The sequence below is a fragment of the Mycteria americana genome, chromosome 5 (assembly GCF_035582795.1).
Source record: "Mycteria americana isolate JAX WOST 10 ecotype Jacksonville Zoo and Gardens chromosome 5, USCA_MyAme_1.0, whole genome shotgun sequence".
In the NCBI taxonomy this organism is placed as follows: domain Eukaryota; kingdom Metazoa; phylum Chordata; class Aves; order Ciconiiformes; family Ciconiidae; genus Mycteria; species Mycteria americana.
Window position 1 is genome coordinate 24397829 of NC_134369.1, and position 25919 is coordinate 24423747.

The 25919-nt window shown below is 37.3% G+C and overlaps 1 long non-coding RNA gene across 1 annotated transcript in view; it reads left to right on the forward strand.

Annotated features, from left to right (window-relative positions):
* Positions 1–25919, forward strand: part of LOC142409713 (uncharacterized) — a 46579-nt gene that overhangs the window by 13703 nt on the left and 6957 nt on the right. The window contains exon 3 of the long non-coding RNA XR_012775747.1: positions 2502–2698. This is a non-coding gene — a long non-coding RNA (uncharacterized LOC142409713). The remainder of the gene's footprint in view (positions 1–2501; positions 2699–25919) is intronic.

Below are 25919 nucleotides of genomic sequence, written 5' to 3' on the forward strand. Positions count from 1 at the left end.
TAAATGATTTACGCCACTTTCTACAGGTGTTCCCTTTTTAAGTGTAGCATTAGAGAAGTTAACATTTGAAAGTGCCAAGGTAATTGCAGTACACTGTGGCTCCACTATCTGTCTTTCTGGGTGGAATAATCTTGGACAGAGATGTGATATGTGCCAGTGAAGGAATTTGTCATATACTGTGTGTGACAGTTCACAGGAAGTGAAACCAAGGGAAGTCTGGAATTGAGTAGAGCTAGACTGAGATAATAGCAAAGCCTGTATGCATGAGTTACATGAGCATGATTATTCCCTTGTCACAAAGTTTTCCATGGTTATACTGCATAGCTACAATGCATGCAAACATTGTCCTGTTATAGCAACATGACTCATTTGTTCTTTAAAGACTTTTCTATTACATCAGGGAGATCATTTTTTGAAATCTGATCATTTTCACTGAGTCAGTTAACTGTCTTGTCTTTTCCAAATGTGCCTGGTTATCTTCTGAGTAAACTTGGAGAATGTGGGGCTGAATGACTATTCGTGGGGTCTGTCTGTCTACAGGCAGAAAATACCCTGAATGAATACATGGCTTTTATGTCATGCTAATATTATTCATAGACATACTATTTAAGAAAGAGAGCAATTTAGCAAACCAGTAAATATTTTTTCTAACAGTAAATTGAAGAATGCACACTAAGGACGAGATAACTCCTCTTTCTCAGAGGACTTTCCTGGTTGTTTGGGCTTGCAAAAATAATTCTTAAATTGGTACAGAATAACTCCATAAACAAAGCCCAAATACTTCTTTGTGTTTTACAAACTACACTTTATGAAAAAGGAACTTTGTATCACAATTAATAAATCATAAGTAGTAAGATTTTAGAGGACTTTAAATGTTGATGTAATAAAAATATGAGGTTGTCTATTGTCATGTTGTCTATTTCCAAAATTTTTTTTTTTAGACTATATGGTCCAAGGTATTTTCACTGAATTTCTGGAAACTTCTTAACTAGAGATTTTTACCTGAAGTGATAGAAGAAATCAGGATTATATCTCCTTCTATTTATGTATAATTTTATTGGAAAAGTTTATAACAGAAAGGTGTGTCTGTGTGAGAGAGCATATTGATGTGTGTGCTACTTAATAGAAGAGACAGAATATCTTGTTTATGAAACATTAAGTCTTCAGTAGTAATTTGATGTAAACCAGAAGGAAAAAAAAACCCCACTGAGTAAGCTGAAAAAAATCCTGCCTGCATACTGTCCATATGATTTGTGTGTAAATGGACAATTAAATACCCTTGTCACTTGAAAATATTAAAATTAGAGTAAGGCAGAGCTAGGTTTATAAAAAATTAAAACTTTTCTTAAAATGGCCGTAAGGAGAACATAGGCATTAGTTTTTAAATACTGTTGTGGCTTTGTTGTTTCATAACTATTTGTTGACATAACTATTCTGCCAAAAAAAAAAAAAATTAAATTCTGTCTGTTTATCAGTCATAGTGTGCTCAAGAGGAATACAGGCAGTGCTTGTTCTAGCTCTCAGTTTCAGGTAAATCTCAGCCTAAGTACTTGTGAAACGGCTCTTGACTGTCTTGAAGCTAGTGAGAGTTACTGGATGGAAACTGAACAGCAGGTATTTCCCAAGCTTGGTGCTTGTTAACTTAGAAACACTGAATCCCTTCGTTTAAATTGCTTAAAAATGTCTCCCCCCATTTCTGGAAAACTGAGTTACGCAAGCTTGAAGGCTAGCAGACCACTGCTGTCTTTACGTGTAGTCTGCTCTGCTGCCAGTCCTGTAAACATTCCTGTGACATGAGTGGAGAGTTATAAAGTAGGAGGTATGTTCAGTGTCGCAGCAGGCAGAAGCAGCTGAATTAATAACTTCTCGGTTATTAATTCTACTTTTATGGGATCATCATAACCAACTCATAAGAAAAAACAAGCCTCAGCTTTCTGGATTGCCTTTAGTTTTACTTTCCTGCTTGCAAAGGCGGCTCTTGCTGCAGCCAATGGGAGCATTCTGGGCTTTGGATTAATCATAAAGTACTCATAGATTTTGTAATGAAATTATTCAGGAGACATTGACATAGAAACTTTCAGTCTTTAAAGCTCTTACTCTGTTCTAGGACACTTTCGTATTTTTATTAACACCATTCTCTGTTTGCTTTTAGGCAAAATGAGATGAACAAACACCTGTGCAAACTAGAACAGAAATTGCAACAGCACACAGTTATATGATATATACCCGGCATTGCGCTGCAGGTATGTCAAGATTAAAAATACCAACACAGAGGTCCTAATTAACACATGCACATTGTTTTGGCAACCAGCAGCTTTTGAAATATGAATTCACTGAATCAAACTTTCTCAAATCTTGTCTCCTCTGTACTCCAACTGTATATGAAAGACACCTCTGCAATTTGTTTTCTGCATTTATTCACTTTGTTTTGATAGGTATTATGCCTATTGTGTCCAGAGAAGTTTGCATGCAAATCATAATCTAAGATTCTATTTTTCTAGGCACTGATTGACTACTTTTGGCTGGTGTTTGGACATAGAACGATTGAAAAAGCAAAGCAAGAGTTACATCACCCTGGGTTTTGTTCTGAGGAGGGTACCACATGCTTTAACCCTGCTGATGCAAGCCAAAAAACTATGTACAAGCCTACAAGAGGACACAGAAACAGCCTGGAAAAAAAATAGCACAGGGACTGCAGGTACCAAAATGTCTATGCCTGTATCTTGGGGCTGGTTTTGTATTTCAGCAAAGCAAACTTTATTTTAAAATATTCTGCAGCGGAAGAAGACCAGTTAGGATCTTTAGCACTTGAGGAAATAATAACTTGTTTCCTACATACTTTCTCTTTTTTTCCCCTCAATGCATCATAAACTTGTTTTGGAAATTTTTTAGCTGGAAAATTATTACGGCAACAGCCAGAAACAAGCAATAATTATAGTAATGCATTACAAAATAAGGTACTGTTGGAACCAGAAAAGCAGCAAAGCAACCTGCTTGTGGCTTATTTCCTGGGTGAGAGAAAGAGCTCAGGGTGTGACTGGGAAGAGGAGGTTTATGCCATGGAAATGTCGTAATCACCACCCATGAATAAGGAGCTGTTGACTAATGGGCAGTAAAGTATTGGGGTGCAGATGACTAACAGGGGACCTAGTTTCATTCTCTGCATCCTGCCCATGACTTTGAGAAGGGCTCTCCATCTTTTTGCCCATCTGGCTGTGCATTTGTCTTTAGTCAGGATTAAATCAACAGCATACAGAGTGCTGATGACTACCTTGCTGTAACTATGCCTATAAAAGTTCCTTTGCATTTAAGAATAGGACCCAGAATTCTGGTCAGATTCCAAGTCACTGTGTTCTTTCTCCTTAAATTCTCACATATATTCATCTGAAATAAACAATTGTCAAAACAATATGCTTTCAATCGATTGCTGCATTGCATTGACAGACAAATTTATCCTTAAATGTAGCCTGCAGTTAGAGCTAATTGATGATGATGGACTGCTATATAAATAGCAATTGTTGCCCACTATAAGTACCCATATAATAAACATTGACTAGATATTGCTGTGTAAAATAGGTGGATGGAGAAAATGATGTGGTTTGTATTTTACTTGGTAGTTTTAAAGTTGAGATGTAAATTGTACAGTATATCTGATACAAAAGCCAAAAGCATCATAAGATCATTTGTTTCATGCCAGTCAAAAGATAACAGCAAAATCATATGAATCATTAGCTATCAGATATGAAGGGTACTAAAATAAAGTTCCTGTCTCCTAAAGAGGCAAAACTGGCGGTGCTTGGAACATAGCAATTAGGAAATAAAAAATAAAATGTTGCTAGAATGGAAAGTAAACCTCAACAGAAAAGTGAACTTCACTATTAGAGGCTACTATGTTAATTAAGTTCTATTGAATAATGCTGGATTGGCAGCTTGGAGTATGAAGGCCTTTTTAATTTAGAAAAAAATCACACTCACTTGAAAAGTGTCACATCTTGCTCACTCAAGGGCAATATATTACACTGGATGGTCCTCTAGCCTAATTCCTTAATTCCCTTAAGAATTCCAATTTTTATATCCCCTTCAGGATTTTATTTGAATGCCCATGTATGTCTGAATCATAGGAATCTTTATTAGTTCATATTTTGGGTGGGTTGTTACCAGTATGTGACATGACTGCTCTGACTTTAGTGGATGCTAATTAAGAGAAAAAACATTTGAAATACCTGCATAAGCTAAGATTTTCCCAGTTTGGTGTAATTTCCCATTCTCAGCTTAAGCGAATGCTGGTTTACAATCTGGTGTGGTATAGTAACTATTGGCTGGATCTGCACTCAGATGAAATTGTTGTGTTATTAACAGTCTACAGAGCCTTCCTTAGTTTCTCTCTTTCTCTCTTACCCCTTGTGATCTGCTGTTTCAGTCCCCTTGTGACTCCCTGAAATTAAGCTTCCCGCTAATTGTATCAGGGCATTCTGCAGTTGATATGGGAGGCTGGAACTGGAAAATGTCCTCTATGGGACAGGAGTGGAAAATCTCCCACAGTGAGCTCCAGGAGTTTTAAAGCACACATTTTTTTCTTTGGCAAGGATTACCTCATACTGAGCAGTACAGGAGGAATATTTTTACTGGATTTACATTTTAAAGAGCCCAGAAACTGTCTAAAAGAGCTGTAGCTGAGATATTAAGGTTGCATTTTAATTTGAAAGGGTCTCTACTGCTCTGCCCAGCAGTGGTGCCTCAGAGTGAAATTGGTCTTTGGAGGAGAAAATCATAGCAGAATTTTCTAAGCTTGCTTAGAGATGGTTGAGTGCAGGCAGAGCAGTTTTAGCCCTTTAACAAGAGGTTGTACTATACTCAAGAGCGTGGAAAGAAGAGATTTGTTGGTGAGAGATGCTCCAAAGGATGAAAGTGGTGTCTGTTCAATTCTATCTTGCCAGCACTAAGGTTCTAGAAGATCCATCCAGTTTGGCTGGTATAGGTTGTTTTGCTCAAATGTGAGCTTGGTAAATAATCAGGAAATTCCAGGGAAAATCGGGGGTTTTGCAGTATTTGGGTTTTTTTTTTCTCTCTCCTTACTCTAGGTCATCTGCAAATATGCTCATCTCAACACCTTAACACCCAGTGCTCTCTCTCCCTCTTGCTTATTTGCTGGGCTCCCCACAGAGCCACTGTCTTTAACCTGGCGATAGGTATCCCTAGGTGCCCCACTAGGTATTATAAGAAACAATTAGATCAAACCATTTGAAATTAACTAGGAAAGGAAATAAACTGATATTTACATACACATATAGTTTGAAGAGAACAGTATGACAATCCCAAAGTCAAACATTCAAAAAGTGGGAAATAGCAGAAGCAGGTTTGTCTGTGCTTCCGTAATTTTGGCTTCTTTATACATCTGATTACAATGCTTTCTTCAATGCATGATCACATGCTTCCTCCTCTCCTCCCCCTCCCAGGACCCCAGAGTAACTTAGTGCATGACATAGACAGTGTTCATGTAATGAGCATCTTTTCAGTGTTTTGTTTGTGCCTCATTATCTATGTTTGGCATTTAGGGACTGTGTCCGATGACCAAGAAGCCATGTGCTTTGAGATGACTCATGCTTTTCTATAGTTCCTGAATGCTTCAAAAGCAGTAGTTTGTCTTTACAAAGGTCCCCGAGACAAGCAAATCTTACCACCTCCAGGAGGTTTTATGATTAAAATAAACAACTAGCTTGATTTGAGACAGTACAGTTCTATTTGTTAACACCATGTGCAGTTCTGACAAAACTGAGACATGCAGGAAATAATGTTTTAGAATATGTAGGAGTAAACCAAGCTTCATACCTTCAAAGTGTACCGCTCTCTAACTTAACTTACAGCTGTGAATCACTAAGATTTCTTTTACTGGAGCTGAAGCTTCAGTTCAGACACCCAGGAGTTAACATGCAGCATTCACTTGTTCAAAAAAAGTAAAATATCAGTTCAAGTTCTCCAGTTTCAGGTAGAAAGGCAGAGAGAGGAATTCAGTTTAGCCTTTAAACTCAACCCTGACCACACCTTTTTCTCCTACAGTCCCTTATTCTAACTGCTATACACCTCCCAGTCTCTATGAGGATTATGGGTGCTACCGACAATAATCACTTTTACTTCAGAGCTTTTCTGCCTTCTCAGAGTATTTTGTAGTATGCATGCTGAATAAGGTATTGCAAAGGGGGAAAATATATGATTGTGAAATTGTGAAGGTGGCTTCCTTATGCATACAACAGGACTGAATTATGATTATACACTGATGAATGCTGATATTTCCTTATTTTGGAACCTTAACCTTGCAACCAAAAAAAAAGAGATGTTCTATGCAACCTGCTTGGTTTTCAAAAAGCAAAATGAAAAAAAGCCTCCAGAAGTGCTGCCTTGTAGAGAACTATCTTGAGTTGTTATCACAGTCTTTGCATCAGTTAACAGTGATGTTTATCTGTGGTAGACTGATGCCTACAACCAGACCATCACTAGAGGAAAAATGAGGGAGTGGTAGATGACAGTGAGGCTCTAGCATAGAGTGACCATATTTCTGGAGTGCGTTTACTGTACATCCAGTGGGACAATGCTTCTGGCAGGGGGAAGGGATATGTCTTGAGAGAAACAGTATGAGTGTGGACATGGCTGCCATTTTTATTTCTTTCAACACAAAGCTGAGCTTTTCTATTGCTTCTATTCTATGCTGCACTTTCTCTCTTGCTTTCTGGCCTGTTTCCTTACTGAGTCAGCCCAGGTGTGCTCCTCTCCCTGCCAGGTCTTTCAACAGGCTTCTTTTTGCCATCCCCTTGTATATGGGTCAACTCTTGTCCTCTCCTTGACTCTGACAGCTTCTTTATTTCTCTGGGGTTTGTGTAGCTACGTGGAATTTGGCAGTTTCAGGGATAGTTGTGCTTGGGCACGCCCTGTGGAGGTGGAATATTTGATAATCATAGCTGCAAAGAGCCACTGGGTGTATACGAGATGCAGATACTCTTAGAATTTTAGCAGCACTCATAGGTTTGGAATATGGCATGCTCCTGATGCAACAACCACTCCCATGTAATACTGTAAAGTATGTGGGTGTCAGAAGAATGGAAAGGAAAAAAGTATCAGAATTATGCATATTTGAATAAAACAATATATTCTTAATTTAATGTTTTGAAAAGAACAAACTATTCTGATTGAAATTTTCCAAAAACAAAATTTACCTTAACACAGCAGACATCCAGAAAAATTTTGTTTCAGAATTTAGCAGACCTTTAAAATATTATTTTTTAAAAGATATTGTTACATGGCTTTAATAGGTGGAGGAACCAATAGTAGCTACTAAGCCACCAGAAAATGGAAATATGTTTCTATCTACATGAGACTGACCTGGAACCCAAGCAACAATCTGAAATTATAGGACTGTGTGTTTTATTTCCAATCTCAGAGCATTAAACTTATTTATTTAAGGATTTTCTTTCCTCACTAGAAGGCATTTCCCTACATAGCCAGTCTCTCCCTCTTTTCTTCCCCTTTCCCTGCATATAATAAAATGTTTTTCTTGATCCACAATATTGAAATGAAATTGAGCCCTGTCTGGCATCCTTTCAAAAAGACAGAGGTGTAGGGAGGATATTTGAGCTATTAGCTAAACCTTGTATATGAAATTTTCCATTCTCTTTTAATAATGCTTTGGCATTTTCTTAGTGCTTTTTATTCTTCCTAAAAATATGACCTAAATATACTTAATGAAAAACTGAGCTAGATCCTTGAATGGAGGAAGAAAAAGGAAATATTCTTGCAGGGCTCTGGAACATACAGGCAGAGGTAATAAGCCAGATTTCACTCTCCTTCAGTAGATTTTGTTTCAAAATGGCTGGCAAAGACAAAAAAAAATCTTGGAACTTCTTCTGATTTCTTAGGATTTCTGTGAGCAGCCAATGTTTCCTTTGAATTGCCTGAAGTCATTTCAAGGGGGAGCTGTACACTCTTACAACAAAAAAAGTCAAAGGTACAGTAGTGCTCATAGTGCTAGTGCTCTGGTATCTGTTGCACAGTTATTTTTACATACATGTACTCCAGTATCAGAACTCACTGGAAAGATTTTATACTCTACCCTTTCTCCCCTTCATTTTTCTTTCCCTTCTCTTCATACATTTCTCCTTTTTTATTTTCTCTCTCTCTCTTCCACAACTCTTCACTTCCTCTCTATAACTCATTTTTGTTACTCACATTGAACAGTTGATTAGGTTGCTGAGTTTCTATGCCATTATTTGCAAGCCAAAAGACTGCCTCTTTGTTAAAAAGAAAAAGAAAAAAAAAGGGAGGGAAAAAAACCCCAGCTCTCCACCCTGTAAAGATTCCATGTAGAGGTCTTGAAGGATTTATAGTCTCTTCCATCACGTTCACATAGAGGCACATGCCAAATCTGTTTTCATGTCCATGAAGGAAAAGTTGGACCTGTTTGGAAGAAAAAAATTAACAGTGCTACATTTGTATTTTCACAGCTGATGATCACACATTTCACGGTGAGAACGTTAGGATCTGCCTTTCCATATCTGGGTGCATAGTAATAAAACTGCAAGAAAATTCATAACATCAAATGCAGTGTGAAAAAAGTGCAGAGAGACCCTTTCTAATACTCTCCCTCTTCCAATGTCTCTGCAAAGGAAAATTAACTGCAATCTGTAGTCTGCTTTCTGAGACTGAGAACTTGGAATGTTTCCTCTGTAAATCAACACTACAATTGGAGGTTAATGCAGGCCCATAGACCCTCCTTTTCTAAGCCCAATGGTCTTTGTCAAATGCTGCTGAAGGCAATTTTCTCACAACAGTGGTGACTGACTTCACATTCACACAAATTTGTGCTTGAACCTTCATTATTATAATTATTCAGAACTTCATGATAAGAACAAGTTTAGGGTCAAAATTCTTTGCTTCTGAATGCACATTTATGCAATTGTATTATATTTGAGATTTGAAAGGCAAATTTAGAAACCTTGGCTAATTGCATAATAACAAACTGTTCAAGATTCATTGTACTTTTTCGGTTTCTGCAGATACCAAATCACCTCTGCTACCTTTTTCCATGTCAAGGAGTTGAAAGGAAAAAAACAAACAAACCCAAGAACAAAAACCAGTATTTGATGTTCTACATTCATACAAGATATTGTGCTGTGGTCACTATATGGTTTTTTGTGGTTAATGCTTATGATCCACCTCATGTAGCAAGGCATCAGTTTATGATGTGCTGCACAGAGACATTGTAGAAAAAGATGTTTCCCCATCCCCAAAAGGTGTACTACTCAATAAGAGACAAAGCGTGACTAAAGCCAGGAGAAACTATCAAGTAGTGGTTAAGTTAGTTGTCAGCATGAAGAGTATTATAATTCTATGACTTCATTTAGTAATGAGGTTGTAAATCATAGATATGACAGTGGAAAAAATGTCAGTGTTATTTTTAGATAACACATGTTTGGTAAGGCATGATGAATATTCTTTGTAAGTTGAGGGCTCACATAAAAAGCTGTTGATAAACTGCAAAAATTCTAGAGCAACACATGGCAGCAAAATGATTACGGTCTGGAAAGATTGACTTGGGAGGAAAATGTGAAATGATAACTCCGAGGGAATCGTGATAACAGTCTGCAAAAGCTGAAGCATGTGAATGCCAAAGAAGGAGAGGAATTTACTGTGATGCAAAGGAAGTACTACAAGAATTAATGAGCTGAAAAATTTGGAGGAAGTATAACTATGAGACTGCAAAATGCTTTAAAGTAGACTTAAAAAATAAGACTGGACAAATGTCTAAAAAATATAGTGCAGGAACCAGCCTGAACATTGGAACTGGGTAATCTATTGTTATATATCCAAGCCTTACAGACTTCTCTCTGCCACCATGTTTTTCTGCCAGTAACCTCAACACTTGTGTGGAGCCGATATGTTGCATTTCTGACTGTTATATTACCGATTATGAACTGTGCTATGATAGGCTGTGTAAAAAAGGTAAAGACCTAATGGGTGACCTACTTCAAATCATCTTCTATCCAATTACCTGGAGAAATCTCTGCAATGATAATGAGACATACGAATTTTAAACTAAGGAACAAGGGAAGAAGGTGGGGAGAGACTTGTATGATTTTGAGACTTAGTATTTGCTCACCAAGAGCATAAATCAGATAAATAAGTATACAACAAAATGCAAAGGAATATGATCAGTGGACAGAAGGACAGCAAAAAGAATCATGTAGATGAAAACAGGGAACAGTATAGGTACTGAAGGAACTACACTTTATCTCAGAAACTGGGTGTGGTCAGTGAGAAACCAAATATTTATATACTAATACCGCAGCCTGGTAACATGACACAGGAAGTTGAGATGGTAGGGGAAATGAAACTAGACAGGGTGAGGATAAGAGGAACATGGTGCAATAAGAATCATGACTGGACTGTAGGTACTGAGAGGTATGCCATATACAAAAAACCCTATACATTTAGCTGGTGTTAAGGCACATGGATAATGCAACACACTCAGGATATGATCGGACATAAACAAACAAACAAACAAAAACAAACAAAAAATAGGTAGCGTGGCTTAAAGAGAATAGGTTTGGATCAAAGGGAGATCTAGTTAAGAATAGCAAAATAAGTTATTGTAGGACAATACTGAAACCTGTATGTGTGTTTTCAGATTTCTAATGGTGTTAGGAAATACTTTGGGGAAGTGCATGACTTTGAGATTTTTAGCTTTCTTGATAAGAATTAGAAAAGAAATGCCAGTTACAATGATGAGCCTTAGACATTCCTAGATTTGATAGTTAACATATTTCTTCATGGATTGTTCCCTGAATTAGAAAGGGGCGATGTTATTTAGCTTGGTTTGAGTGTGTAATAAAACATGCTACAAAGATGATATAAAAGATTTGGCCACAGAAAATACTTGTGACTTGCATGATGGTGGCTTGATCCACTATAAATTAAGAGAAGGATAACAAAAAGCAGATTTGTGAATAAGGCCTTCAGTTTCGAGAGAGAAAAACAAGTAATTTTCTTGTATAAAGGATGGGGATTAGTTAGTCAAGTTACTTGAGCAGGAAAGCTGAGAAGCTTGCATGTAGACAGCACTGACGCTTAATTAGAATGTTGTGGAACTATCAGGAATTCCTATCTCATGCAAGGGAAAACTTATTCAAGGCATTCTGTACCTAAATAAATAATAGGTACCTCCAGAGTGACATTACCATAAGTAGAGAGCTGGGAATGAATGGAAAATGGTCTGCTTACCAAAAATACCCCATGTTTTGGACATGAAGTATATGGCTACAGTAAGTTCAGACTAGTTCAGACAGACCTTGTTAAGAACATTAAAAATAGATTTCAAGAGGTCCTTTAGCCATATAAACTGAAAAGTTTATAAGGAAAAATGTTCAATGAAGTGAGGATGTGATTGGGAGTAAAGATATTTATCTATTATGATTCAAAACCTAAATCAATGTTAACCTCTTTCCCAGGTTTCCAAGTTAGCTAGGATGCAAAAATTTGTGGGGCCAAGTTCCTCTATTTACTATACAATACTCAGATTAACGTTGAAGTTGAAGCAAATGCTTTATCAACACTCACAGAGTAAGGACATATCTGCATATCTGTAGGTGCATTAGTTCAACCTGAAAGAGAAAGAAGCCTTCAGAGCAAATTTGAAGGACAGAATTACTCAAAGATTGAAACAAGGATGCATTAAAAAAATGATTTTGCAAACAGAAGGTTGTGCCACTCAAATCTTTTATCTCTTTCTCTAGAAAATCAGAATTTATTTGGCAGTGGGGAAAAACTTATCTATTTGAATTAAATGCATCATATATAGGGTCACATTATAAATTATTGATTAAGAAGGGAATGAGTGCAAGAATTGTAAAGTGGAGAAGGAGTTGGTAGAGGAGAAGAGAGGTAAAGAAGCAACTTGGGAGCAGAGGGTTGGACTGGTGATGACAAAGATGACATTGTGATCAGATGGTAGAAATGGATCATCACACAGGAAGGTTTGAATGCATTGAGGACTGGGGTAATAGAAATGAAATGAAATTCAGTAGTAGTAGAGAAAAGCCCTTAATGGAGAGACTAATCACAAAACTATTCTGAATTGGGACTACCACAGGGGTAGGCAGCTTAGAAAGGAGGTGAATTTGGGTGAGAGAATGGACAACTATCAGTTGTCAACAAGCTATACATCCACGGGAAAAGACAAATGTCCTGAGAGCTATCAGTCAAAGCATTTCTAGTAGAGGTGGTAGGTATGCTAACAACAGATTGAAACTGGAAGAGGTGCAAAGAAGGGCAAGTAGGGTGATTGAGGGAACGGAGACACTCAGGAGAAATTTGCATTCTTTGGCTTAGAAAGGCAAGTGGAAAAGGTGATATTGTTCTCTGAACATGAACAATGAACATGAGGATAACCACATGAACGATGAGGATAACCACTACCAAGAGACGGCATCTTAAACCGAAGAACACAAGATCAAACAGATAGAGGTGCTGTGACTGTATGGAGTCTGAAAATGAGAGCAAGAAGTCTCTGGAGGAGCCCTCCATTATGAATAGTCCATAGTATTCATGGGACTTTAAAGACAGAGATCAGAATAACATGAAAAGTCACTTTTGTGACTCGGTGACTGAACAGGGAATTGCTTTGGGTGAGCTTGGAAAATCTTTCCAAACTTACCGTCTAAATGTGGATTCAGTCTCTGTGAACAGTTAGTCCCTGGTTCCTCTCTCCAGTTCCCTTAATCTACAGTGCAGGAAGTATTTAGCTCTTCCATATAAACACACTTCTCAGTAAATGTTTCCCAAGACTCATCTTTCTGAACACAGCAATGACCTTAATCACAAGTTGAGTGGGTTAAGTAGCATTTCCAGTAGTCAAGGAGAAAAAAACTCCTCTTTTTTCACCTCTATCACTTCTATGGTAACAAACCTGCAGGTAACAAACCCCTTTCATTTTACTTTGTTTAGGAGGTAAGATTAAAAGGTTACAATGGCCTGTCATCATTTTAGATGGTATAAACCACCAAAATACTGGCTCCTCAGAGAACTGCTGGCCTGCTGTATCTGAGGAACTGCGCAGGTGAAAGTTTGAGAAAGGGTAGGTGACATGAAAATGTCATCCTGCTGAGCTTATTTAAATGACAAGCAAAAAATGTCCATCCTCAGACATTAACTATGTATTTAATTTTACAGTACTATACAGTTGCTCATCTTCTTCTCCCCCCATCTCCCAACTGGAAATATTGTTTTACTCCTACAAGTCACTATGTGGCACAAGAAGTCACCATATGGCACTCAAGCATAAATTGCACAGATGATGAAATGGCTGACTTTTCTACACCAACATAGCTGTTCTGAGTGGCTGAAGTATGCAGAAATTCTACTCTAAACACTTCCCTCCACAGACCAAACTCTCTATCACCTCTTTGATACACTTATCTTGCCTAGTGTAGGTATGTACATTATCACTTGGAGACAGTTTGCCAGTTTTAGCATCAGAGTTAATGGCCTATCTGGAGTGGCTAAGTCTGCCTGGAATTTTGATGTGTAAATAGCGTATGCAAAGATACATCATACAGAAAATATTAAAATATATACACTGTTGCTCTAAGAGAGTAACTTCTATTCATTATTGTTCTGCAGCTCACTTAACAAAAAAACTTGCAAGAGATTCCAGATTATCAATGCATTACACTGTCAGAAAGGGGACATGCATTATTAGCCAAAGTTGAGTTTTGCTGTGGGGGGTGCTGAATTCAGGAGAGAATTGTTTGTGACATAAAATGGGAAAGTGGTAGAATTGCATGGTACTATCTAATCCCTTCGATGTAGGAAAATATAATCAAAAGGAAACAATCTAGGATGGTTGTGAGGATGTGAGGAGGCCTGAAATAAGCAAGAGAGATAAATAGGAGAGAGTACAGAACACTGTACTCAGGCTCACCTGCTCTGATATTTCACTTAATGTATCCTAGTACAGGCAGAGATTGTTCTAATTCACTGCTGATGTCTTCAGCTCCATATTCAAACTCCAGGTTAGTTTAAAAAAAAAAAAAAAAGAGGAAGGAGCTTCACTGTCACAAGGCATTGCACTTTCGCAAAAGTAACAACAGAATATATCTTGCAAGAAGTTTTGCAGTTTCACTTTTTGATCATTTCATAAAGATTATGAATTGCCACAAAAGTTGCTTTTTCTCTGTGAAAGTGAAAACCCTGAGATTCCTCAGGTTTCAGTGTAATAAATTTCATACAGGAGGAGTAATTAGATTTATATGTTTGAAAAGAGAAAAGCTGTGTCGAAAATTCAATCATTTTTCATGTAGCTACTGAAAATTTTCTGGAAAATGCAGGAGACCATTCACAAAATGTGACCATTTTAGAGTTTTGAGTGATAAATCTAAGCAATCAACTTTCTGCCCATGGGAAACTTTCCCATAGGAAGCATGCATAACATCAGCTAAAATGATATAATTCTCCTCTGGAAGGAACATACCCAGGTCAACATGTAAAGCCCAGAAAGTACTTTTTTACATGCTGCTTTGCTTTGGTAGATACAAAGTCCTATGCAAGGGTATTCCTAGGGGACCTGTGATGAATAAACTTGAGTGGAAGAAGTAAAAGTAGCAGTTCAGGCAGTGACAAAAACCAGTGTTTCCATTTTTTTTTGTCTCTGATTACCATTCTAGTGAGTAGTCTAGTGGTAGGACCAGATAGTGGTTCTATAGAGGTGTGGCAACAAACTGAGGAATGGAAAATGAAGTGCTTGCAGATGTACGCATCTGATTCTCTCAGATTTTTCGAAGTGGAGAAGATTTGATGCTGTAAGAAAAATTTCCAGTCTGTTTGGTTTATATTACTCTTCATTAAAAATTTCAGTTCCTTTTCTGGAAAACCTCCTCAACTCAGTTGCTTTTAATACTTATGCAAATTGGTTTCATTGAGAGCAAGCAGTTGGACTGTATTGAGTGAGAGGGATGCAAAAATAAATCAAATGTTCTTCTTGTGAACATACAAGTTGCTACAATGGGAATTTCAGTGGTTTTGTATTTATAAATAGTGCCTAAATTCTTTGCATGAACCTGTGTAGCAGGAGGATTTGATCATACTTAGAGCTGCTGCATTCAGACAAGGAAATGTTTGTTGGTTTTGTTTTAAAAGTGATTGTTTTAGTTCTCTGTAGTACAAGTAAAAACTTGTGTTTTAAAATTGACCTTCAGTCACTTTCTTAGGTCCAGGAGAAGAGTTGATAGAATTTTTTAGTATATATTTTTGATAGAATTTACCCATATCCTTTCTGGCCTATTTATGTCACATGAACCTGTTTCTAAATCCAGGTTTAAACTTGCCTTGATTAAATGCTATCTGATCACTGATTATGTCTGTGTACCTTTGGACTGCTCCGTGGACAGTGCCTGTTCTTCAGGTCATTCGACCTAGGACAATCAGGCACAATCCACATTTGGGCTTGTCTCTGACTTGGTATTCTACAAGCCTTTGCACTTTCAGTCATTTTAGAAACCTGGTTGAGATTGGAAGAGACCTCTTGAGATCATCTAGTCCAACCCTCTTGCTCAAGCAGGGTCAGCTAGAGCAGGTTGTCCAGTTGGGTTTTGAAGACCTCTCCCTCTGACCTACTGTTGAGCTTGAGGCATTTTAACATTTTTAAAGATACTTCAAGTAACCATTAATATTTCTTTACAAGAAACCGAAGATTACTATAGGTCCACTTTGTTGCCCACCTTATCTTTGCTCTCCTAACATGTCTCTGATGGTGTGTGTTTGCATATAGAGAGATACGGCACAAAGAACTAGGCACAAGGTTTGATGTATTAACAATTGAGAAGGGAGCCAGTGAGGGGGAGCAAGGCATGTCTTGATCTTAACTCATACTGCCTATTGGAACAGAGTTGACTATTGGGCAGAAACTTAATTGTCCTACTTTGAAAGACATCCCAGAAGTGATGGAGCACAAGTGCAGCGTGGAAGACAAAGGCAACAGAATCCTTGAAAGAAACTGGCAGTGTAGCTATCCCCAAAATACAGCAGAAGAGACTGAATAAAACATAAAAGCTAGTGCTACCTCTTGCTGCTTACCAGTCGGAGATCGGTCTGGAATAACTCAAAAGATTCAACAATGGATTTGAACCAGAAGGGAGAGTGGTTTCTAGTTTCCAGACTATGTTCCTGCATAGTTGTTAAAGGAGAGCTTTCAGACTACTTCTAGTCTTGATCTGTACCCAGTTTTTAATGTAATTTATTTGAAGGAGTTTTGCATGCAAACTTTGCTTTTTGGTAGTTGCAATAGTTTTTAAAAGAACATTTTGGGATACTATTGAATACTGTTTGGAATACTATTAATTGGAATCCAAAGCATATCTGAAATTTGGACATTTCCCCACTAGTCTAACAGATTTGGTAAATAACTATTACATGCTAACAATTCAGCCCTTAACCCTCTGTTGATTCTGGGTGGGTTTTGGACAGAGGAGAAAATTTTTTGGTTTTAATGTGACTGTGGCAAAGATCTTCTGATCTGTTGCCAGAACATTACAGTGTGTTCCTCTTTGGGATAGTCATTCTTTAGGTTATATAGCTTATTATACTTTTGCATAAACAATTTGTAGTTGCAGAAGTGCACAAGCGTAGCCATTAAAATCTGGCCAATATAGGGCAATTTAAGTGTGAGGCTAAAACAGCTTGTGGTTACAGAAGATAACATAGATTGTACTGTACAAATGAAGGTGCAACATAAAGCTTTGTTTTTCCTTTGTCAGCTTCTTAGTAATCTAATCCCATTTAATCAGACCTGATAGAGACAGTAACACTTTTCACTAGTTATTTCTAACTAGGAACAACTTCTGCAGTGTTTGTCTGTTCCTGAACTAAACAGGAAAATACAGTTTGAAGATTTAGTGTTTTCTAGGTAGCACATGGGAGGCAAGCGATGTGGTGAAGAGGAGATTTAGCATAAGTATTATGGTCCCAAACCACTACAGGTCAAAACCATGTATTACTTTCTTCCTTGGCACGGCACCTGATGCAATGAACAGCTCTTTCATGCATTTGTGGAGTGAAAACAGAAAGACTACCAAGAGAATCCTGGAGCATTCTCTGTCTTCATTTGGATCATTGTCTACATTATTTAAATCTCAGCTGCATCTTTGTACCCCTACTAGTGCTCCATGGAAGAGGGGTGTGTTAATTCTCAAGATGGGAAAGACTGCAGTGTCTTTCATATCATTCAGATATCTTTCATATCATGTCATGTCTACATATTATTCAGATATGTAGTTCTGACCACTACATATCTACTGCGTTTCTACATGGAAATCAGCGAGACAGTCATTGCCGTTCAGGTGAGTCAGTATTGTTCTGCCTGCTGTAAGCATTTGTAAGTTGCTGCTAAGCATTTGAATCAAATAGAAACATGAATTGTAGAGCTGCATGAGAGGGATGATAGGAACTAAATCCCAACTTTTCAAGAATTGGGGATTATTGACCTTTTCATCTGTTAGCTCTAAAAAGCCTTTGGTTGCTATAGCAAGGTAGATTCTTCTGAGGAAACGTCATGGGTTTTTTTCGTCCCTAGCTTGGCTTTCTTTATAGTGGAAGCAAATGGCCTTTATGTAATGTAATTTCCTTTTGCTTGGTTCTTTATATCCAGCCTTACAAACCACAGAATTCTTCAGCTAAACAAACAGGAATTCCAAAATTTGAGAGCTCTTTGTTCAAGATAAGAGAGTTCTTTGTGAGATCATATTAAACATAAATAGACAGTGTAAAACAAACCATCTGAATTATCTCCTCAAATTCATAACATACTAAGTTTGGCATTTCTTGCAAGAAATTTTTAGTGGATTGAACAATTGAAGAGAACAAATTAAAAAAGGGGAAGGAAAGGGAGGGGAACTGAAAGACAAAAATCAGTCAAAGAGGAAAAGTTTTAGTTAAATAATCTCTGTTGCAGTTCAATAGATGAATTATATGAATGAAGTGGCTTGCTTTAATAGCTGGTGGGAAAAAGTGGATCTGCATTACTTTCCCATAAACAGTATTTAAGGACAACTTAAGTGAGAACTTGCTGAAGGCCTGGATCTATAGGAATCAGTTCAGCAAAAGTTGGGAACACAAAGGAGAAAATTAACAGAAGAGATTTTGCACTTAGGTGCAGCACATGCATGTTTATTGTATACATGGGATATTCTAACTGAAATTGTACATATTCAGTCAGTGTTACACCAGAAAAAGAAACAACATCTGACTAATTGGGAGATCAGAAAAAAGTAACTGTAAAAAGGGAATCATTAGTACATGGAAAAGTTTCTAGAGGAGTCTCTCTTTTCTTGGCCCACTTGTTATTTAATATCTTCCTCTTTAATAAGTAGGATAACTTAAAGTAATTTCCAATACAGTTTATGTAAAACATGGGCAGTAAAAAAATAGTCAGACAGATCAGTTATACACAGCAGTCTAGTTCACATGGTTGGCCTGTACCTTGCATTTTAGTACAGCTGCATGTAATATTTCACAACTGTGAGCAGAGAACAGTTTACTAGGCAGGAAACTGAATCCCACAAAGAGCAAACAGCAATGTGCATTTCTTTTTTTATGATTTGGAACTGGAAATGAGATTCTGGTACACACATGGTATTATTTATGTCTTAGACCACATCTATGTCTGAACTATCCTTCTCTTTTCTGTTTTTTGCTCCTATTGATTTGATAACAGGATCTTCTAAACAAAAAATGTACACAGTGACATTTGTGTTCTGTTTCTTCCTTCCAAATGTAAATATTTTCTTTTTTTCCATCCTATTTCAACCAGTACATTGTTCCAGACTGATTCAGCTGTTTCGTTTTGCTCAATGTCTTGCTCAATTAAGTATTATCTTTGCTTCCAAGGCAAAATCAGCACTTTGTTAGAAGTGAGTCCATAACTTTTCATTATTAGGGCTGAACCATTAAAATTGTTTTTCCCTGATGGCTTGCACAGAAACAAGACCAAAATCTTGGTAGCTTTTAAAGACTCCCTACTACTAATTGTTGTAGATGCTTGATGCACTGTTTGGCAGTCCAGGTGGGATTAAGCTGACCTTTACACTGTGTAAATTTTCTCTGGTAATTACAACAGAAAAGAAAAACTGAAATTGCTGAGTGGACTAGGTCAATGACAGGATCCCTCTATCCTAACTACAAAATAGGAAAAATGTTATTATTTTCAAAGACATATTCAGGGCTAAATTCAAGAGTTCTGGCAAACTGCTTGGAATCTCCATTTGAAAGTTATTTTGTCTCCTAGAATGCATTGCCAAGCTTACACTCACCAGCTGTTGCACTCTATAACTACAGTAGTGAAATATGATCTAGCTGAGTACATCAGACACCGAGTTAGACATTCTGAACCTCCAGTGCAAGGAGTCTACATCGCTTCATTGCTGCAAAGTTACCAGCTGTTTTCTTCCAAAACTTGTGCAATAAATATCCAGTGCAATGGAAAAGCCCATGATTATGCTATTATAAAAATAATGGCTAAAAATGTGTAGATGTTCCAAAGTTAGATGTAAAATATTTATGTGCTGGAGGCCACCCAGCTGAAAAGCAGCTTGGCAGAAAAGGACCTTGGGGGCCTGGTGGACACCAAGTTGAACATAAGCCAGTAATGTACACTTCCTGCAAAGAAGGCTGGTGGTATCCTGGGCTGCATCAGGCAAAGTATTGCCAGCAGGTCGAGGGAGGTGATCTTTCCCCTCTGCTCAGCACTGGTGAGGCCACACCTGGAGTACTGTGTCCAGTTCTGGGCTCCCTGGTATGAGAGACATGAACACACTGGAGAGAGTACAATGAAGGGCTACTAAGATGATGAAGCATCATCTTAGTAGCTGGAGCATCTCTCCTATGAGGAAAGACTGAGCTGTGACTGTTTAGCCTGGAGGAGAGAAGGCTCAGGGGGAAATCTCATGAATGTATGTAAATACCTGCAGGAAGGGTGTGAAAAAGATGGAGCCAGGCTCTTTTCAGTGGTACCCAGTGACAGGACCAGAAGCAATGGGCACAGATTGAAACACAGGAGGTTCCCTCTGAACATCAGGAAATACTTTTTCATTGTGAGGGTGACTAAGCACTGGCACAGGTTGTCCAGGGAGGTTGTGGAGTCTCCATCCTCAGGGATATTTAAAAGCTATCTGGACATGCTCCTGAGCAACTGGCTTTCGATGGCCTTGCTTGAGCAGGGCGTTTGGACCAGATACCTCCAGAGGTCCCTTCCAACCTCAGCCATTCTGTCATTCTGTGATTTAGTTTGGGGACTGATGGGAGTTACATCCTAATTACATCCTAATAAGGCACCCATATAGGTGGACTATCCATATAGGTGGACCTCTCACATTGCATTTGATTCAAATGCTTAGCAGCAACGCATATCCATATAGGTGGACCTCTCACAATGCATCTTTATTTCTTTATTTGCTTTGTCTGTTTTCTTCTTCAGGTCAAGTGGTCTTCAACAAACTCTTCTTTTCACTGCTTTCAATTTCCCTCTTTATTCACTCAAGCCGGTTAAACAGAGGCCTTGATATGAGTTTATTTCTCCATGTAACTTGCTGAAAGTAATTAATAGTGTTGGTGTGTGCTTTTTTCATCCTGTGCTCCCAGAACAAAGGGACTGATATTGTGTTCATCAGTTAAACTGACCAATCTTGCAGTAAGGCTCAGTAATACACAATAATCTCCCAGCACTGCTTATTTTCAATGGCTTTTCTCCTCAGGCTCATCTGAGAAGCCATGATGCCTGGCTTTCTTCCATCCTCACTGCTGTTGCTGGTGATATCATCAGTGTGAATTTCAATTGGGTTCATAATGAGTGTCACACTCGGTGGGTGCATAAAATATGTATCACATTATTAATGGAGCCTGTGAACAAAAATACAAGAGTGCTGTCCGTTTTGTATGTAAAATGAAGAATCTGTAACTGTATGATAGATAATAACTTCTAAGTATTGGACATCAGAAGGTGTTCTGGGAGAAAAAACCCAACTTTGCTTTTCACAGTTGCTTCTCTTTATTTGCTTTTTGCATTTTACTTAGTGAAGAATGAAAATACCCTGGATTCATTTTCGCATTTACTGTATTTAAGCCAATTTCATTTTTAGTCAATTCTACAGTGTTTTCTTTGTAAACATCAGAAGAGGCTGTTTAATTGCTTTTACAAAAAAGTTTTCTTCTTGTTACGTGAAAAGACAATTACAGCAACTGCTGTTAATGGTCTTGGTTTTATGAAAAACTGTTCCCTTGCCCCAATATTTAATTCAGTGGCAATTAAAGCTGAACAAATTTTGTAAGCTAATATAATATGTTTTCCCAGACCAACAGGTATAATTAATGATGGACAGAAAATCAGCATCTATATATCAAGACCAAGGAGCAATACATTATGCATCCAGTTTGCAGCAAGTGATGTGAAAATACATAAGGTAGCATAAATTAATCTGAAGAAGAAATATGAATAAGAATAGAAAATAAGAATAACCCTGAAAATAAGAATAACCCTGAAATCAAGCCTGTAAGTAGAGATTATTTTCATCCATATTATTTTTAAGTTCAAATAGATAGATCCTAACACTCCTTTGAGATCTGCTGCTAGAATGACTAAAGAAAACCTTATGCATTATCTCTTGTTTTATTATTGCTAATATGTTCTTTAAAATTACTTCAGTTCACCTTACTGAAAGCAAAGATGATGCAATTACTCCAATTGATTTAACTTGTAACTTTATTAATTTTCTGGGAAAATGAATGTGTCAGTATCATGCACAAGTATTATTTAGCCAAATACAAGAGTGCTAAACAAATATAATAGAAAAGCAAAAATATAGAGCCATATAGACTATGAGAGCTGCTTTGAGGCAGTAATTCTGCTGCTCCTGCCCTTCTGGGTAACTTCAGTATCTTGTGACTAAAACCATATGAAGCTTTGATTCTGAGATTCAAGAGCCCAGGTAGATGTATGTATTAAATTGAGTTGTTCTGGATGGCAACCACTTTACTTCTGAGATCACAAAATTGTGATGGAATTGGTGCAAGCATCAGATTTCCCTGTGAAACCTCCTTATTCTGGATTTAAGCAAGTTTTTGTGAACTTTTTTGTTGTTCCTCATGAAATTAATATAAGAAAAGTTATCAAGGGCATCAGTGGACAACATACTGAATTTTTGAATCATTACTGACTCTTGTTATTTAGAAAAAATACCAGCTAACTCCAAGGACATCTTACTGTGGAAGTACCAGGTTTGTTCCTGAGACTTTTTTCTAAATAATGGCTGCATTCTTGGTCACTGAAATAATTTAGGGCTTTACTTAATGCAGGCTGGCAGGAAAAGTGCATTAAGATTGTCAAAGTGGTCCTGCATTAGTATTTATGTAGATAGTATTGTCTGTTTATAAACCCTTGATCTTCTCTGTCCCTGTACAAGTATTTTTCTTTATTACCATGGAGGTAATTATGCACAAACCATGCAAAATTCCTATGAGCACTCCAGTGCATCTTCAAATCCTCTCAACAAAGTAGTGTATCTATTTAAGCTCATTTTTCAATTGTATACATCTGCATATGTTCAAAGCAATATGGCGTAAACATACAAATTAGTCTGTTGGTCCTGGCAAAGAAGAATATTTTCAATATTCTATGTTACCCACTGCTTTGCTGGGCTCTATTAGTATTGTAATTTCCTTTGGGAGTGATTGTATAGGAAAACAAGCCTCATTGTTAGCATTCTTTTCTCACATGCTGTAAAATTCTGATCACTGTGTGCACTCCCTCTCAAGCCAATGTGGCCACATACATCAGTATAGAGCACAAAATAATTTATTTGCTCCTCTTTAAAAGTGCTGTTGTAAGAGAGAACTGTGAAGGATTTTTGCAACACTGACCTATGTAGTTATTTCTAATTGCAGTAGAATATAAATTACTTCTCTGGCCAACATAGTAAGAAAGAACTGATGAATAAATATTTTAACTTCATCTCTTCAAATGAGAAAATCCATTCTGGAGGAATTGATTTGTTTGCATTGCACAGATGAATATTCAGTCTGGCCCTTTAAAGGAGAAACTATTAGGCTCAACACAAACAATTCTGCACTGATTAGAACTGCTTCACTTTCTTGCTTAATCTAATAATTTCTTCCATTAAGATCTGAATATGCATAAATGAGAACATAAATGTAAACAGATATTCTTATAAACATGCAATCAATTCAATTTCTAAGTCAGAATTGCAAAGTTCTTTAAAATACAGAGTTCTAACCTGAGAGCTGGGACGAAAGTGCTGAGGGAAATGGATAGTTTATGCTCAGGTTTTGTGTTTTAGGCCAGAAGGATTGGGGAAGAAATCAAATGAAAAGAAAGGACAGAACATCATATGCAATGGAAGAGGAAATGCTTTAATTCTAGTTGCAATCTCATTGGTGGTGAAAAACTGACAGTCATTGCTGCTTTGGGAGCACACGTTTTACAGTCTGCTAAATGTTTGGGGAAAAAAATGTCACCAGCATCAGTAACTCCCTCTCTGCCCATGTATTCTACACAAATACAGTAAATGTGTATGCTCTGAAGTGCAGTGAGAAAGTATAGTGGGGAAAAAACTGTCTTTCTAAAAAATGATTTTGATCATGGTGATGAAGTAGGGATCCAATCTCATATTATACTATGCAATGATACTTACAGGAGTCAGGAGTCATAAAGATATACACTTAAATATATCTTTAAAGAAAAGTGAGAAAGTGAGGGCATGCAAGAACATTCTTCATTTTAATTTTTCTTTAATCAAGAAAATAAAAGGGCAACAGACTGGGCAGAAAGTTCCTCTGAACTAACATGTTAATTTAACTTCTTTTTTGTTCTCTTTTGGAATAGTTCTCATTAGTCCAATGAGTAAAACAGAATAAAAACAAATTGTTCCTTTGTTGAATGAGTGGAAGTACAGGTGAACACTTCTTGTACTAGGTGATACTATGAAAGATAGTAAAGAGTTGTGTTTCAGAGATTCTTAGCAGGTAAACAATTTTCTTTGGGAATTTCTTTTTGTCTTGAGCACTTTTGTCTGAACAAAATGTGCAGTCATCAGTAGTTTCTGAGCAGCAGTTAGGAGTAATTGAAGGTGCCTGGAATATAAAATAGGCACGTGTTGAGCCAGTATCATGAGCCATTGATGACTGTACAGTGACACAGGAACTTGCATTCAAGAGGGAATGTGATAGAACATGTCTCTGTACCCAGTACCTTCAACCATGTGCTATCAGTCATTACAGGTATCCTGAGAATTACCACATGCTGAAGCTAGGCTGCTTACTGTGTGAAAACACCAGAGAATATGGGTAGCTCACTGTCAGACACACCTTCTATTTAAAATTTTAAAGAATCTTTCAAAGAGAACTTATAAGGACTCAATTTTTTACCTAACATCCTGCCAGAGAAAAATTGGTTTAACAACAGTTTTCTAAAACCTAAATAGAGACTGAAAAAATGTGAAACACTGGCTTCTTAAATTTAGGTAAGAATGTTGGGTGCTTTTTGTGATGGAAGAGGTGAGATAGCAGGGAGGGAAATGGGGCCTTTTGGGGACTGCAGAAAGGGGAAGTTCAAATATTAAAATAATGAGATGTCAGAATTTTCTTCACTGAGTTGTTAAGAGGAGACACTGCGCAAGGATGCAGGTTTTAGATCTTGCACAAAAGCAAAAAAAACCCAAACACGTGCTTCTGTTGTAGTTAATATCATTACTGTGGCATAGATTCTAGTGAGACAGAGACAAGACTTTGAGATACCTGAATCCCTTTCACAAATTCAACTCTCTTACTTCCTGGTAGGCTGGCAGGTAAATCTATCTTTTGAAATGTTCACCTGAAATCACATTTTAAGTTGACTTTCCTTATTTACAGTTTCTTTTCCTGTTTCCTTTTATTGCCAGTTTACTTTGCTCCCTCCCAGCTCAGCTCCCCATCTCTTTGTTGCTACAGTCTATCTGATATTTCCTAAGCAAAACAGGGTGTTCTCCATGCCTCCCACAGTGCTAAACACTCAGTTTCTGACTGCAATAATGCAGAAAATGCAATGAAGAAAAATGCAGAAAAATGCAATAATCTGGTATTACAGAGGAAAACTTATTTTACTGTATTCTGAGTCATTGGCAGAAATAAAGACTTTACTGTTATAATTACTTGACTACACTTTTGAGCTATACAGTTCTGAAATAAGCTGAGAGCATGAACTTTTCATTCCATTTATGAGATGTCAGGAATCAAAGAATATTTTAATGATTTGGTCAAATAACTCTACATTTCATAACATACTGCAGGTCCCCTAAGGATAATTTAGGATTATATAAAGCAATTGCAATACACATTAAATATTATAAAAGCTTTCATTTTTTTCATGCCTTAAACATGTAAGATTGATGTTTCTGTGCTGTAGTAAGCATTCATGTCTTTCCTAAATTTGTTTGGAAAAAAATGGAAGATGATCCCGCAAAACATCAAAGAAATCTTGTTATAATTTGTAATTTCCTATCTTACATATCAGTCTTCCATATCTTACTAGTTAAAAGTGTGATTTACCTGGGCAGAATTCAGATTACAGAGTTCAGGAAAAAATGCAGAAAACTTGTTTTGCCATTGCCTCACATGCTAAGTAGCCCAATTTGGGGGATTTAAAGCAGTGTACAGTGATAAGCAAATACAATGGCAGCAGTTCAAATTAATTTTGCCCAGTTATAAGTAACAGAAACAGACATTATAATAATGTCTCTGTGGTAATCAGTGATCAAGTAACAACACGAGCTCTCTCATTCAGCAAAATACCTAAACTCACAAATTTAAGCCCAAGAATAGTCCCATTGAAACCAGTC